The sequence below is a fragment of the Trichechus manatus genome, unplaced genomic scaffold (genome assembly GCF_000243295.1).
Source record: "Trichechus manatus latirostris isolate Lorelei unplaced genomic scaffold, TriManLat1.0 scaffold00032, whole genome shotgun sequence".
Taxonomy (NCBI): domain Eukaryota; kingdom Metazoa; phylum Chordata; class Mammalia; order Sirenia; family Trichechidae; genus Trichechus; species Trichechus manatus.
The window spans coordinates 9,431,286-9,436,655 of record NW_004443968.1 but is presented as its reverse complement, the minus strand read 5'-3'; positions in this window follow the sequence as shown (position 1 = coordinate 9,436,655).

Here is a 5,370-nt window from a genome sequence, read left to right as displayed (position 1 = left end):
AGAATGTAGAGCATTGTCTTTATAAGCTGTGTCATGCCAATTGAGCTAGATGTTCCCCGAGACCATGGTCCCCAGAGCCCTCCGCCCAGCAACTCAGTCCCTCGGGGAGTTTTGATGTGTCTGTGGGGCTTCCATGACCTTTCCTTGTACGCAAACTCTCTTTTTGTTGTTAACATTGAAATTAATTCAGAGGTCTCAATTCAATGTGCATAAGCATTAAAAACATGGAGTATATACATAAGATCATGTATTCTGTGCTTTGTGAGCAATTAGGGGATTTTCACTGGTAATTTTTACTATCAGGAATTTTTGCCATAAAGACTGGGTTTAGAACCTAACCCCTGTTAGGGACACAACGTCAATTTTACACAGCTGTTTCCAATCTATGCTATTACTATTCAGGAGACGGGAAAAGAGCAGAGTCAGGGAGCTTATCCTTTACCTACCCCTACTTTGTTGTTTGTCTTTCCTGAGCTCACAAGAAAAGCTCATGAATGTTAAAAAATAAGTTTGAAGTAGAAATGCTGAGCAGAGTTGGCAAGGTTCTATGGGGCTAAATTGAAGAAAACTGGTATCTGCACTGCTTCAAGCTAATCACCTATTTCTAATAATTTAACTATTCCGCCAGAGACTTAATTACCATCTCTCTTCTCTGCCCATCACCTCCCATCCAAATAATACTTATGCAGGGCTGCATGTCAAATATATAAATCTAAGAACTGCCCCTGCCCCAAACTAGAGGCTATTTTATTTTTTTTGTCTGAAACTTCCTTAACATATGTTTTGAAGATATTTTATCTTTTCTATTATTATTTAAATTCTACGTATGTAGGTTGTCCTTGTTAGGTGCCAACGAGTCAGTTCCAACTCATAGCGACCCCATGTACAACAGAATGAAATACTGCCCAGTCCTGCAACATCCTCATAATCGTTATTATGCTTGATCCCATTATTGCAGCCACTGTGTCAGTCCATCTCTTTTATGGTCTTCCTCTTTTTCGCTGACCCTCTATTTTACCAAGCATGATGTTCTTCTCTGGGAACTGGTCCCTCCTGATATGTCCAAAGCACTTGAGATGAAGTCTCACCATCCTTGCTTCTAATGAACATTCTGGCTGTACTTCTTCCTAGACAGATTTGTCCATTCTTCTGGCAGTCCATGGTATACTCAATATTCTTCATCAGCACTATAATTCAAAGACATTGATTCTTTGGTCTTCCTTATTCATTGTCCAGCTTTCACATGCATATGAGGTGATTGAAAACACCATGGCTTGGGTCAGGCGTACTTTAGTCCTTAAAGTGACATCTTTGCTTCTCAACACTTTAAAGAGGTCTTTTGCAGCAGATTTACTCAGTGCAATGTGTTTTTTGATTTCTTTATTGCTTCTTCCATGGGCGTTGATTGTGAATCCAAGTAAAATGAAATCCTTTATAAATTCATATTTTCTCCATTTATCATAATGTTGCTTATTGGTCCAGTTGTGAGGATTTTTGTTTTCTTTATGTTGAGGTGTAATCCATACTGAAGGCTGTGGTCTTTGATCTCCATCAGTAAGGACTTCAAATCCTCTTCACTTGCAGCAAGCAAGGTTGTGTCATCTGTATATCAAACGTTGTTAATGAATCTTCCTCCAATCCTGATGCCCCATTTTTCTTCATATAGTCCAGCTTCTCGGATTATTTGCTCAGTATACAGATTGTATAAGTATGATGAAAGGATACAACACTGATGCACACCTTTCCTGACTTTAAATGAAGCTGTATCCCCTTGTTCTGTTTGAATGACTGCCTCTTGATCTATGTACAGGTTCCCCACGAGCACAACTGTTTCGGAATTCCCATTCTTTGCAATGTTATCTATTGTTTGTTATGATCCACACAGTCGAATGCCTTTGCATAGTGAATAAAACACAGGTAAACATCTTTCTGGTATTCTCTGCTTTCAGCCATGATCCATCTGTCATGAGCAATGATATACTATGTTCCATGTCCTCTTCGGAATCCAGTTTGAATTTCTGACAGTACCCTGTCGATGTACTGCTGCAACCACTCTTGAATGATCTTCAGCAAAATTTTACTTGTGTGTGATATTAATGATATTGTTCAATAATTTCTGCATTCTGTTGGATCACCTTTCTTTGGAATGTGCACAAACATGGATCTCTTCTAGTCGGTTGGCCGGGTAGCTGTCCTCCAAATTTCTTGGCACAGATGAGTGAGCACTTCCAGCTCTGCATTCATTTGTTGAAACATCTCAATTGATATTCCGTCAATTCCCGGAGCCTTGTTTTTCGCCAATGCCTTCAGTGCAGCTTGGCCCTCTTCTTTTAGTACCATGGGTTCTTGATCATATGCTACCTCCTGAAATGGTTGAATGTCGACCAATACTTTTTAGTGCAACGACTCTGTGTATTCCTTCTATCTTTTTGGATGATTCTTGCATCATCTAGTATTTTCTCGTTAGAATACCTCTATATTGCAATTAGAGCCTTGAATTTTTTCTTCACTTCTTTCACCTGGAGAAATGCCAAGCATATTCTTCCCTTTCAGTTTTCTAACTCCAGGTCTTTGCACATATCATTATAATACTTTGTCTTTTGAGCTGCCCTTTGAAATCTTCTGTTCAACTCTTTTACTTCATCATTTCTTCCTTTTGCTTTAACAACTTTCCGAGTCTCTTCTGACAACCATTTTGGTCTTTTCTTTCTTTTCTTTTCCTATCTTTTTAATGACCTCTTTCTTTCTTCATGTATGATGTCCTTGATATCATTCCATAACTCGTCTGGTGTTAGGTCATTAGTGTTGAATGCATCAAATCTATTCTAGAGATGGTCTCTAAATTCAGGTGGGATATACACAAGGTTGTACTTTGGCTCTCATGGACTTGTTCTAATTTTCTCCAACTTCAGCTTAAACTGGCATATGAGAAATTAATTGATAGTCTGTTCCACAGTCAGCCCCTGGCCTTGTTCTGGCTGATGGTATTGAGCTTTTCCATCGTCTTTTTCCACAGATGTAGTCGATTTGATTCCTGTGTATTCCATCTGGTAAAGTCCACATGTATAGTCACTGTTTATGTTGTTGAAAAAAAGAATTTGCAAAGAAGAAGTCGTTGGTTTTGCAAAATCATATTCAGATGCAATCTCTGGCATCATTTCTATCACCAAGGCCGTATTTTTCAACTACCAATCCTTCTTTGTTTCCAACTTTTGCATTCCAATCGCCAGTAATTATCAATGCATCTTGACTGCATGTTTGATCAATTTTAGACTGCAGAAGTTGGTAAAAATCTTCAATTTCCTCATCTTTGGCATTAGTGGGTGGTGCGTAAATTTGAATAATCTTCATTTTAACTAGTCTTCCTTGTAGGCTTATGGCTATTATCCTATCACTGACAGCGTTGTACTTCAGGATAGATGTTGAAATGTTGTTTTTGATGATGAACACGATGCCATTCCTCTTCAATCTGTCATTCCTGGCTTAGTATACCATATAATTGATTCAAAATGGCCAATACCATTCCATTTCAGCTCACTAATGCCTAGGATATTGACGTTTATGTGTTCCATTTCATTTTTGACAATTTCCAATTTTCCTGGATTTATATTTCGTACATTCCACGTTCCTATCGTTAATGGGTGTTTGCAGCTGTCTCTTCTCGTTTTGAGTCCTACCACATCAGCAAATGCAGGTACCAGAAGCTTGACTCCATCCATGTCATTAAGGTCAACTCTACTTTGAGGATTCAGCTCTTCCCCAGTTGTCTTTTGAGTGCCTTCCAACACGATGCATCTGTCAGTTTGTTGTACTGTGGTGGTTTGCGTATTGCTGTGATGCTGGAAGCTATGCCATTGGTTCATATACCAGCTGGGTCACCAGTGGTGGACAGGTTTCAGCTGAGCTTCCAGACTAAGGCAGACTAGAAGGAAGGATCTGGCAGTCTATTTCTGGGGGAAAAAAAATTGCTAGTGAAAATCTTATGAATAGCATATGCATAGGTAGGTAGCCAAAACAGAAGAGGGATGATTTCAAGCAACAGTGAACATTTTGATGGAGGAGCCATTATAAATGGTTTGATTCTGTGAACTCATGTTCTGGGCTCTGAATATAAAATGAACCTATAAGGCAGAACTTGTTGGTAATTACTATGCCACACTTCATACTTACCTGCTTGGCTTTGAGTGAGGGCAAGAATGTTACCTGATTCTCCAAATGTAAGTCAGAAGCCAGACCCCATGCCAACAGAGTTAGTGAGTGCAGACAGAGCTTTCCCCTTAGTATCTAAAACTGTTTTCCTTAATGAATTTGTCTGAGCTGCCAAAATGTTGGAATCCAGTTCTAGTCATGGTAAATGGGTTTATAATTTTATTTTTAACTTTAATGAACAACAAATAATCTTGAAAGTGCAGCTTTAGATCTCTATCTGCTGTCTGTCACTGTGATCATTTGATGTGAAGGGGGGGAGTGGATTGGTAAGAAGACAGATATGCCCAAGGAGGTGGTCTGGAACAGGAGGAGAAAATTCCAAATATGGTATAGGGGGATTTCTTTGATCACACTAGTGATCAAAGACGGACCACCTGTTAGCCAGGAGGGAACAAATCCCCTTTCCTTTTTCTTTATCTCAGTCAGACCTTGAAGTTCAAGAGGAGAGGAGTAGAGAGAGAAATTGAAGTTTCTGGCTTCCCTGGAGATGTATAAATTAAAACCATAAATAAACCAACTAGCTTTTACAATTTAGATGATTGTTGTTTAAATGAGGAGGAAAATTTGCGATATACATGTGTAGTCATAGTTGTAATGGTTTCTGCTAAACCACACGTGAGCTGCTGTAATCCTAACAAAACACCTAAGCCCACAAACAACTTTTTTTTTTCCTCTCTCTCTCCCCCGCCAGATTCGTAGTACACTTCTTTCTCTGTGGCCGCAAAAAACCGAGGCAGAGTCTACCGTTTAAGAGAAGAGTGAGGGGAGAGAAAGGCTCCTTCTGTTTCAGCATATAATCTCATTCTTGACCTTAACATTTTAGGCAGGATTGGATTTGAAACATCAGTTTCTCATTGGTCGTTGTTATACAGTGTTTTAGTTTCTTTTGCTGAGTAACAAATCATTCCAAAACTTAATATCTTAAAATAACAATAAGCATTTTTATTATCTCTAATTGTTTCTGTAGGTCAGGAATTCAGAACACAGAACAGTTGGGATGGCTTGTGTCTGCCATAAAGTTTGGGACCTCAGCTGAAAAAGTGTGGGTTGGAATCATCTGAAGGCTCCTTGACCCTCCTGTGGGTCTAGGGGCACTTGTTCGTCAGAACAGCCGAACGTGTTTTTGCAGCGCAATTGGTTTCCTTATATAGACTTTCTGGG